General features: G+C 33.3%; 1 long non-coding RNA gene across 1 annotated transcript; it reads right to left on the bottom strand.

Moving 5' to 3' along the window:
- Window positions 1-10,881: 10,881 nt before the first annotated feature.
- Window positions 10,882-11,904, bottom strand: LOC126893465 (uncharacterized). The gene is made up of 2 exons (XR_007701189.1): window positions 11,558-11,904; window positions 10,882-11,220 (listed from the first exon to the last, which is right to left on the bottom strand). It is a non-coding gene; the product is annotated as an uncharacterized LOC126893465 (long non-coding RNA).
- Window positions 11,905-12,488: the final 584 nt, after the last annotated feature.

Below are 12,488 nucleotides of genomic sequence, written 5' to 3'. Positions count from 1 at the left end.
TTGAATCACAGCAAAATGAATTAATATTTTACAAACTTGATTTTTTCTTTTTCTCAATCTGATCCGGATAATTGGCGATCCGGATAATTGGAGTCCGGATAATTGGAGTTCTACTGTATGAATAAAATTAGCTATTCACCCCTCCGTGGTCAGTATCTCGAAAACTAAGCGCTTTTTTGAGGGTGTCCCGCTCGTGTATAATATCACAAAAAATTGTAACGTGATAGTATGAAAAAATAGAGGATACGGCAACGGTGTTACAAGTGATGGTCGGATCAATTGCCAAAATCTACACAGACATATTAGGGTGCACTAATAGCCAAGATGTCCAAAAAATTTAATCAAATTATCTTAGGTTATACTTATCCTTTCTCGTGGCTTCAGTATCTCTTAGTTGATCCTTATCGGGATAAAATAGGAAAAGGAAATAAATAGAAATATCATAAATAAGCACATACAAATATCTTTATTACCAAAAGCAATGCTCTGTAAATTTATCAATTAAATCCTGTGGGCATAACTGTCCAAAAGAAACTTTTACCATATAAATTAAACTAATTCAAACAAATATTTATCTGAAAACTAAGTTTTCACTCTAATGGCATATAACATATCCCACCAGAATGAAAACAATGGGAACCTTCTCTGGTTACACCTCCGAGGCTTCTACAATTTGCAAGCCATACGGATGCTGAGACTAAGGAAGATGAGGGAATTCTACAATTTACAATTCACGTCACATCTGCTCAGCGCGGTAAAGTTCCAACGAGACTGGTTCCCTTCATACTCCACACAGAGTAAATGTAAATCAAAAATGAATAACCATTTTCAATTTCGTTGCAAAACGAAAATACAGCCGAACCATATTCCAGTCCAATCAGAGAGTGCTGCAAGCACCTCTACCGGTTTCGAAACTTATTAGTCTCTCATCAGGAGGCACATATGCTGCTCTCCCTGATCCAACCAAAACAAACCCCAGCGTGCAGTCCCGAATTGCAACGAACGAAATGGCATAGATGCCCTAGCGGCAACTGCTAGCAAAAGACTAAGTTTTCACTCTAATGGCATATAACATATCCCACCAGAATGAAAACAATGGGAACCTTCTCTGGTTACACCTCCGAGGCTTCTACAATTTGCAAGCCATACGGATGCTGAGACTAAGGAAGATGAGGGAATTCTACAATTTACAATTCACGTCACATCTGCTCAGCGCGGTAAAGTTCCAACGAGACTGGTTCCCTTCATACTCCACACAGAGTAAATGTAAATCAAAAATGAATAACCATTTTCAAAATGGTTATTCATTTTTAAATATTTATCTCTTTGTTCTTGATACCATTAATAAAACAAGCTAAACAAACAAATTTGGTATTCGCAAAATTAATTATACTTCCTATTAAATTTTTGAAATGTTGGAACCTTAAATTCATATGCTTTTACGTAAAAAAATTAACTTCTGATTATAAAGAAAATCTATCACATAGGTTATTGACTGACCTTTTTGATTCACACACAATGATGTCTCCTCTTGACCCAAACAGCTCCTCCTTGTTGATTATGTTAGGCTACCAATCAAAGCCCTCTCCGTTCTCAGCAAAAATCCAGCAGCATACCAGCAACTATTTCTCCAAAACACCAGCCAGGCTTCCTTTGACCAGGACTCGTTCAATAAACTCCAAATCTCTCTCCTCTCTTTCTCTCAACAATAATCTCCTGAGACCCAAGTATCTTTTTTTACTTGGTGTCAAAAATAATTTTAATAACGATAATTCTTGTAACTTACTCTCTTGGACTTTACATAATCAAAGAGGTGTTTCTTCTCGATTTGATTTGTCTCTCGTTCCACTTTTCAGCTACTCTCACTATCAACACAACCACTAGTACTTGCTTCTGAACTACTCACGAAAACTTTTGACTGCTCCTCTCGGATGCCGGTAACACAATGATTTTTTCTTTTCCAAACTGTCTCAACATTCAAACCTGTCTTTCCCCATTCCAAGTTGCCAAGCCAATCAGAAACATTTCTCTCTCCACCTTACTCTTTTTCATTCGAAAAACCCAGTCATTCTTTCAAACAATATTTCTACTCAACTAATCACTTTTCGGAAATTATCTAAATATTCTTGTCCTTAAACAAACAGATTTAAAATTCCAAATCTCTTTACCATTAGTTTTTCTAAAAACTAATAATTACAGCTACCTGTGGATTCTACCTTTCACGTAACAAAACAAATGTCTTTAATTCTTCATGGAAAAACTCATTAAGGTGAAACCACCTTGCGTGAAAGCTAACTTCTAATAAATATTTACAAATCAATATACAGGGTGTATCAAATTTATGTGCCCGCGTTATATTAAAAAAATTAAATTTTTATTCTATCTTTGATTGATAAATTGATACACAATAATATCTCAAAAAGTAAGTATTTTGTCGAAAAAAACGTTCTCAGCAAAAATGTAGCTTCTAAAAAGTATAAAAAAATGGTATATGTATGAACTCTATGGACTCAGTTGAAACAAAGTTGTAGCTAATGAAAAATAGTTTCATATCCGCTAAATGTCAAAGCAAATATTTCAACGTGAAATAACCAAAAATTGATTCACGTTTTGGGGAAAACTCATTACAACTTTTTTAAAGTGTTTTGAAAAAATATTTATTTTTGTTTTTTGGTAAGCTAATTAGGGTGTGATTTTCACGATTTTTTTAAAATAACCAACTTTGGGGAAAAATGGGAACAATTTTGAGCGTAACTTTCCTACTTTTAATGCTAGAAACTTTTTTAAAAAACAAAAATAAAGTTTTTTTTAACACTTTAAAAAAGTTGAAATGAGGTTTTCCCAAAAAGTGCTTCATTTTTTGGTTATCTCTGAAATATTCGATTTGGTTAGTATGAACCTATTTTTCATTAGTTACAACTCTTCTTTTACTGGGTATAGGGATCTCATACATACACCATGTGTTTCACATTTTTATAGGCTATATTTTTTCTAAGAATGTTTTTCTTGATAAAATACTTATCTTTGAGTTGTTCGCAAAAAACCGTCTAAAAACGTGTTTTTTTTTAAATGAACATATTTAGGTACTCACAAACAGTGCCGGTTTATCCACTGGACGTATAGAGCGGGCGCCCAGAGGCCCGGGCCCTGGAGGGGCCCTTTCCTTTTAATTATAAAAAAGTAAAGTCGCTAAAAAATAATCTACATATTTTCCGAAAATAATCTCATACGCAGATACGCCAATACACTGCAAACGCCTATGTTCTATTGTTACATTTCTTCACGCATATACACAGTGCCGTAACCTAGCCCCACAGGGGCCCCGTGTCAATGTTTGTGGCGGGGCCCTTTTCCAAAAACTACAGAAAGTTGACAGAAAGATGTCTCGAATTATAGTGAATTTTGCATATGAATTTAGCTTGGAAGTAACTAGTTATTTCAGAACTGTTCAAAGTATTTACACGTTTTTTTCGGCTTCTCCTCAAAGGTAGAATTTACTGAAAGAAAGCGGCAAGTGTTGTGTAAAAGGATTAATTGAAACTAGATGGTCCGCCCGATTTGACGCTGTAAATGCATTATTTAAAAACTACGGATCCATCAAACATATTTTTCCAGTTACACAATAATAGAGATGAAAAATCAGCAGATAGAAGTGAAGCCAAGGCACTGTACAATAAAATGGATATCTTTGAGACAGCTCTATTGACACTGATTTGGGCAAGAATTTTGGAACGAGTGAATGCAAAACGTTAGAAACTGTGGACTTAAACGTGTTAATTGGAGTAGAATTAATGACATCTCTTTTAAGCTTTGTTGGAGACGTAAGAAATAAGTTTAGCGAAATTGAACAAGGAGCGAAAACTTCCTGTTGCGAAGGCGAGGATATCTCAAACATCTACTATAATACTATACAACTGACCTTCAAAGAATAAAGAAAATAAAAACATTTTTCGAAGAAGCAGGTGAAAGTCAAATCATTTTAATGATCTTTTAAAGAGAATTGAATGCTACAAGCTACAAGGATGTAACATCAGCTTTTAGATCTCTTTTACGCTAGATAAAGAAGAAGCCAAGCCTTTGATGAAATCAAAGAGAACTTGCATAATGAAATTCCCCATTTTGTAACGTTATGCCAAAATTTAAATAAACATACATTTTATGAAAAATTTGATGTCATCCAAGATGTAAAGGCAACTTTTCCCAATATTTTAACTGCAAATTTATTTGACGATAAGTACTAATTTCTAATGCGTCAGGCGAGCGGTCTTTTTCGGCTTTATAAAAAATAAAAACATTTTTAAGGTCAAATTTGGGTCAAGGAAACCTAGACGCATTATCACTATTGTGTATAGAAAATGAAGAACTGGAGAAACTAAATTGTGATATTATATGGCAGTTTGCGAATGCCAAGTCAAGAAAAAAGTGATCAAATTTTTGTCTTTATGCGATTTTTAGAATATGTTTTTTGTCTGTCACGTGTTGTTTTGTAAAACATTATGTTTTTTATTTATGTTTACAAATGTATTTTTTGGAATATTTTTTATAATAATAGTCTCCCGTTTTATACCGCTGACGCGCCTTTGGGATTATAGCAGAGTAGTCTGCTATATCTAGGGCCTACGGTATACAAGGAGGGTAACAGGGCCAGTGCTACGCTTCAACCGCCTATTATTACCCCTGGTTTTACCGAAGGTACTCATGTTATTCAGGCTTAGTCGACCTGGGGCCTACAGACATGTCTAGTTGTTCTTGCCGGCGCTGCTCTGGGATTTGAACCCCGGCCTATCAGCAAGCGAGTCATACTACCACCTGAGCTACGCCGGCCCGGGATTGTTTTTTAAGTTGGCTATTCTTCTTGCTTGTTTAAAAATTTTTTTTATGGATTTTACAATAAACCTTTACAGTTAATGCATGTGTTTTCTCGTTAAAAAACTGACAACGAATAGCAATGAATGGGGCCCCTAAACCTCCAGCGCCCAGGGCCCAAGTTAGGTTAAACCGGCACTGCTCACAAATAACTCGAAAAGTATTAACATTGTGAAAAAAATGCTATAGAACAAAAGTTGCTTAGAATTAATCATTTTATCCATTTCCGGTCTTATTTTGAACGTATATTTTTTTACACTCATGGTAAAAGCACACATCTGCACAATATCACTTTTCTTCTTTGACATGTTACCTATGTGTATGCCGAATTTCATGTCAATCTAAGCGGTTCTGTATAGGCGTATGTACATATACGCGTTGTATAAGTTTTGCAATATTTTACCGTCAGTGAACGGACTAAAGTTGTAACGAAAAAGCGATGGACTACCCCAGCTAATTGAAACAATATTCGGAAATATTACCTCAACTTACCAAGATAGCCATCGTTACACCCTTAGCTTAGCTCAGGTGTGTGTTCGTCTTGTCCTAACCTTAGAATGAACTCTGAAAATTGGAATGGAAGCAAACAAAACATATATTTTAACTAATCATGTTTATTGTTCATAAAGATATAATAAATAAAATGACTTAGTAAATTGCATTAACAAATGTATTTAAATTCTTGCCAAAAACTAACAATTCTGGATTATACTTATGGCTTTTGGTAGCTGATGGTATCTTCTATGGTACTGCTGTGGACTTCTCTTGACCTGGGCAGATGTTGAGGCCCTAGGTCAGTGCAGCAAAAGATGTTCAGTGTTGCAGCCTAGATTTCATGGTCCATTGTTGTGGTATAGCCCTAGTTCCATCACCGGTGTGGATGGCTTGAAGCTCCCGGAGGAAGGACTGTGATCTTTATTCCCAAAAACTATAAAACAGAGACACATATCAATCATCAAGAAGAAAAACCAAAATATACCTTTGCCAAATAGTATTCAGAAATAGTAATTGGCAAGGGTAAATTACATAGAATTTAGATGAGAATAGTTAAAATTCTGATTACCAAACGTGCATATTAATAGATGAAAAGAAATATAGAAATCAAACACATGTAAATTAAAAAGATTTGAAACTAAAATATTAGAACACATGGTCTGACATTGGAAGTTAGGTTAGATATTTATAAAAAATGTTATAAGAAGGAATGGAATGGATGGAATATAATGACTGTAAGAAATTATTAAAAAAACTATTTGTAGCTCACCCCAAGAGGAAGATGATTTGTTGAAATAAAATGATTTATTTTTGAAGCTGCTTTGTTTTTTAAAACATTTCCACCTCCATTTTGAGAATGAGATATGGGGGTTGTCATTGTCATTAAAATGACATGACAACGAACCTTGGACCGAAATTTGAAATAACGAACATGGAACACGAGAGAAGATACAATGTAAATAGGGTTGCCTATTATAGAATGGACGCCAACCGATTTTTATTAAAGGGGAAAATGGGTAAACCAAATAGAAGAAGATAATTATTAATGAAATATTAAAGAAAATAAGGTAAAATAATTATTTAAAAACAAAATATCAAAGATGTGACGTTTGTAACGTTACACACTCCTCTCACCCATCAGAAAAATTTTGAACACACGTGAGAAATTTTTCTCAAAGAAAACAGGAATGTTACACACTCCCTCCACTCATCAGAAAAATTTCGAAGACAGGTGAGAAATTTTTCTCAAGGAAAACAAGAAATCATAGTTCTAACCAGAAATAAATATATGCAGTAGTAATCGTTCAGAACAAATCAAAAATAAATACTCATAATAAAGTAAATATTAAGTCAATGTATATAGTTAATTTAAATTATTAATCATAAAAAATTTTAAAGTACCAAAATAATTTTCAGATGTTACTCTGGGGAAAATAAAAATATTACCCAATGAATTGTAGTATTCATCACACTGTAAAATATTTATTCATTATAAATAAATGACATCAGAGAATATCTATCTCTGGATAAAAAAATAAATGTACTTTAAAAAGTATGAAATTAATTCAAAATTATAAAGACATGTAGTATAAAGTCTAAGAAATAATCAAATTTAACTAATAATCCAAGTCCAAGTAATAATGAAAGATAAATAATGTAAATGACTTTTAATCAAAAGTCAAATAATATTGGTATTTATAAAAATCATGCAAATATTCAGGTATCTAAGTATATAATATAGAAGGCATATTATGTAGGGGAATACGGGGCGGAATGGACCGGCGGGGCAGAATGAGATTTGTATTTTCTGACGTGTGTATTATGCTGCCACCTACGATGTTTGGTAGTAAGCTACGCTTCGATGAGTAGTTCTGTAACTGGTAGTCGCCATTGTTCACTGCGAAGCGGTGGTGGTATTTATAACGTATTTGTGAATTTCAGTTGTTTTGTTGCACTTTCTGTCCATTTTAGATTTGAAGGTAAGTGACTAAATTTTTCTTATTGCTTATTCAGCATTACTTACTATTGAAATAGACATTTTAGCTTGCTGTAAACCCCCAGAGTTCTTTAAAATATTGCTGTATAACCTCACAAAACTTTGAAATTCAAAATAACGAACTGCGGGGCAGAACGGTACGGGGCAGAATGAAGGCCCCGTCTCACCATCAAATAATTGACAGTTAATTTGATCAAACTTGACAGTTAGTGACACAAAGTGACAGTTAGTATGTATAGTTTGTGTCACTAGTCAAGTTTGACTGTCAAGTTTGATCAAATAACTGTCAATTATTTGATGGTGAGACGGGGCCTTGAGACGTGTCTCATTCCGCCCCGCTTTATCTTTTGTTGCTTAAGCAAAAAAACTACCTTCAAGTTTTCTTGTTACAGATGGTGCGAAACTGCTAGAAAAACAGAGAAACAAAGTTGGCCTGTGGATTCTATGGAACAGGCAATATCCGCAGTAATTGACGGTAATATAAGTTTAGACAAAGCCTCGTCTCAATTTGGTGTACCAAAATCAACATTGGCTAGATATGTGAAGAAAAAGCGGAATAGTCCGGAATTTCGCATTAACAAACAGTCAGGAAAATTTACGTTTATTTTCAATGAACAGCAGGAGTTAGAACTTGTTAATTACGTTTAAGACATGGAAAAAATATTGTTTGGATTATCCATGAAAGATTTACGTAGGCTAGCGTATCAGTTAGCACACCGCAATGGAATCGTTCATAGTTTTAACCAAATTAATCAAACAGCAGGACAAGACTGGATTAACGGCTTTTTGAAGAGACATCCCGATTTAAGTTTAAGAAAACCTGAGGCAACCTCTGGAGCTCGTGCGATGGGCTTTAATCGGGCAGGTAGCTGTAGCACAATTCCAATCTCTTCTAAAAGAATGCATTGATAAATATAAACTGACTTCTGATCGTATTTTCAATTGTGATGAGACCGGCATTAGCGTGAATCCAAAAGGACATTCTAAAATCTTAGCAAGGAAGGGCAAACGGCAGGTAGGCACGCTAACATCATCTGAGAGAGGTGAAACTGTGACTGTGGAGTTGTGTTTTTCCGCTAGTGGATCTTACATGGCCCCGATGTTAATTTTCCCCAGGAAACGAACGCAGCAAGAGTTTGAGTTGGGTTTGCCACCTGGAGGTTGGGCAGAAGTCTCTGACTCCAATGTGCAAATTAAAAATTATGTTAGGCGTAATATTAATAAAGTTATTTCCCACTAATTATACTTTTTTTCCATGCCTTTCTTATGACTGTATTCATTAAAACCTATTAAAAAATTAAATCCCGTTCTGCCCCGCATACGGGGCGGAATGGGAAAAGTGAACTACTTTTTGTATCAAGTAAAATTGTCAACGATCTTGATTTTTTCTAAAGTTTTATTCTATTTATTGTTTTTTAGAATAATTGATTCATTAATTTCTGCAGTTTGTTTTCATTTTCAATAAAAACTGGTTGACTAGTCAAGGCGTCAAAATTAGACGTGCCATTCCGCCCCGTGTTCCCCTATAACCAAATCTAAGTAATTATATAATGGATATTACATCCTTAATAAAATAAATAGCTAATGGAGCTACTAAGAAGTGAATCTCATAACAAAACACCAGTACCCTGGATAACTCAAGTACGGAAAGTAAGGTAATAAAAATAATAATCAATATGACAAGGTAAGTAAAAGCATATAAGTAGATAAAGATAATATAAATATAATATAATAAAAAGAAATGCAAGTGGAACTATAGATAAACCATTAAAAAAAATAAGTACCAACTACATGGAAAGCCAAATAAGACAAAGTTCTACACCAAAGGGTTTGAAAAAACTGCATAAAACTAGTCATAAAAGACTTAACCAATAAGTTAATAAAGAGAGAGATAATGATACATAATGCAAATGTTACTTCCATCAAATGCATACCAGGGATCTACACTAGAGAACAAAATATATGTATAAAAATGCATAAATATGATTTGCAAAGATGGAAAATAACAAATGCTAGTAGCTAAACTACAATCATACTTCAAAGCGCCACAATTCTACACCAGATTTCTAAAAGTAGATATGCATAGAATTGTTTGAACTCCAAAAGAAAAAATTTATAAAAGACATCATCCTAAAAATAATAGGTATACAGAATTAAACTGTATATCAACAGTCATTAAGACCAAAAAAACGGAACTCAGACTCAATAGATCTGGCCCAACCCTATGGATAACTTATATGTACCCTAGGAAAAAAAAACACTAGGTGTCTATGCAGCTATATATAAGCCATACACAACTTATAAGTGCCGGATGAGGCTTTCATGCTAATCTGTATCAAAAATCAGTACAACACCCAAAATAAAATAATAAAACAATAATATATAGATAAATAGGGCATTGTTAAATAAAAAAGATGTTAAATATAATGTTTATCATAATTAATATAAGTGCAATAACGCAAAAAATTGAAAAATGTAAAATATCATGCTTTACGAACAAAAAATTTTTTTGAGATTCAAGACAAGAAGAAGAATGGTTTAAATTAATATTCTGAATACGTAAAGAAGAAGAATAAGAATAAAATACCTCAATGAAAGAAAAGAACTTGGAAATTGTCCTAGTCTTTACTATACAAGTAAAGTAGTATATACCATCCCAACAGAAAGTTCGACGGAAACAAAAAAATTTTTGCTAGTTGTACAAAATTGGTAATAAATATATGAAAACAACTAGGAAATATAAGAATAAGTAAAAAGTAATTGAAAATAAGTAATAAAACAAGATTTAAATGCACTTTAGACTACACCGAAGTACCTATGAAAAGAACGTAGAAGAAATAGTACGTATAAAAAGTACAGAAAATATGACAATAAATGGAAAAATTCTCTTGGGTTTTGGAAAGTTACGACAAAATAAGAGTAATTAAAGAAGAACTACCAAAAAAAACTGGTTAAATTGAAAAAAACAGGAAAAATGCCATGTGGACATTACTATCAAGGTCCTAACATAAAAATTAACCAAAAAAAAGTAGGTAAAAAGTTCCAAATGTTAAATATACCAATATTTGCAACTGTAAATGTATTTTAAATCAATTATGCTGAAATATATAATTAAATTATTGTAACTGGTAATACTTTTTTGACCCATAATCTAAAATTAGCGTTTAATATATAAAAATTAGTCAAAAAGTACCAAAATAGATAATATATATAGATTTACTGCAAAAATTGAATATAAAAATGAAAAATATGAAAATAGTATTTATTAATGCTTGTATGCTTGCACCAAACCAAAATTCAACGTTCTATTCCTCAGATAAGACAAGTGCGTTGGTGCGCCAGTGTAACGAAAAAGCGATGGACTACCCCAGCTAATTGAAACAATATTCGAAAATATTACCTCAACTAACCAAGATAGCCATCGTTACACCCTTAGCTTAGCTCAGTCACTCAGGTGTGTGTTCGTCTTGTCCTAACCTTAGAATGAACTCTGAAAATTGGAATGGAAGCAAACAAAACATATATTTTAACTAATCATGTTTATTGTTCATAAAGATATAATAAATAAAATGACTTAGTAAATTGCATTAACAAATGTATTTAAATTCTTGCCAAAAACTAACAATTCTGGATTATACTTATGGCTTTTGGTAGCTGATGGTATCTTCTTGATGTCGTATGGTACTGCTGTGGACTTCTCTTGACCTGGGCAGATGTTGAGGCCCTAGGTCAGTGCAGCAAAAGATGTTCAGTGTTGCAGCCTAGATTTCATGGTCCATTGTTGTGGTATAGCCCTAGTTCCATCACCGGTGTGGATGGCTTGAAGCTCCCGGAGGGAGGACTGTGATCTTTATTCCCAAAAACTATAAAACAGAGACACATATCAATCATCAAGAAGAAAAACCAAAATATACCTTTGCCAAATAGTATACAGAAATAGTAATTGGCAAGGGTAAACTACATAGAATTTAGATGAGAATAGTTAAAATTCTGATTACCAAACGTGCATATTAATAGATGAAAAGAAATATAGAAATCAAACACATGTAAATTAAAAAGATTTGAAACTAAAATATTAGAACACATGGTCTGACATTGGAAGTTAGGTTAGATATTTATAAAAAATGTTATAAGAAGGAATGGAATGGATGGAATATAATGACTGTAAGAAATTATTAAAAAAAACTATTTGTAGCTCACCCCAAGAGGAAGATGATTTGTTGAAATAAAATGATTTATTTTTGAAGCTGCTTTGCTTTTTAAAACATTTCCACCCCCATTTTGAGAATGAGATATGGGGGTTGTCATTGTCATTAAAATGACATGACAACGAACCTTGGACCGAAATTTGAAATAACGAACATGGAACACGAGAGAAGATACAATGTAAATAGGGTTGCCTATTATAGAATGGACGCCAACCGATTTTTATTAAAGGGGAAAATGGGTAAACCAAATAGAAGAAGATAATTATTAATGAAATATTAAAGAAAATAAGGTAAAATAATTATTTAAAAACAAAATATCAAAGATGTGACGTTTGTAACGTTACAAAGTACCTATCTAATGATCAAAAAAGGAATTATTCTAATTCTCAAGTGAATGAAGATCGAATAATCGAGTTACTATTTATAAGAATAGTATTTCTAAGAAATCAAAAATACGTCAATTATTGAAACACAGCGTCACTACAATAACAATTTTTTCATATCGAATGTCAACAGGGGAAGTTTTTTCCTCGGAAAATTTTACATTTTCATCTCATTTCTAATTCTTCTTCTTCTTCATGTGTCTTGTCCGTTGTGGACGTTGGCTATTAGTATAGCAATTTTAATTTGGTTTACAGCGTCTATAACTTGATCGATGTTAGTCCAAGCCATTGGTATAAGTTTTGAAGCCATGAGTGTTTTCTTTTTCCTGGTCCGCGTTTGCTCTCTATTTTACCCTGTATTACCAGCTGCAGTATACGATATTTATCATGTCTCATAATCTGACCGAGATATTCAGGTTTATGTTTCCTAATTGTGAAAGATATTTTTTTCTGTTTTGCCATTCGGCGCAATACCTCTACGTTGGTGGTGTGGATCGTCCAGGATATTTTGAGGATACGTCGGTACATCCACATTACGAA

This window comes from Diabrotica virgifera, chromosome 10, assembly GCF_917563875.1.
Source record: "Diabrotica virgifera virgifera chromosome 10, PGI_DIABVI_V3a".
Classification (NCBI taxonomy): Eukaryota; Metazoa; Arthropoda; class Insecta; order Coleoptera; family Chrysomelidae; genus Diabrotica; species Diabrotica virgifera.
Note: the sequence above shows the minus strand (reverse complement) of the source record. Positions and strands in the feature narration are given on the sequence as shown.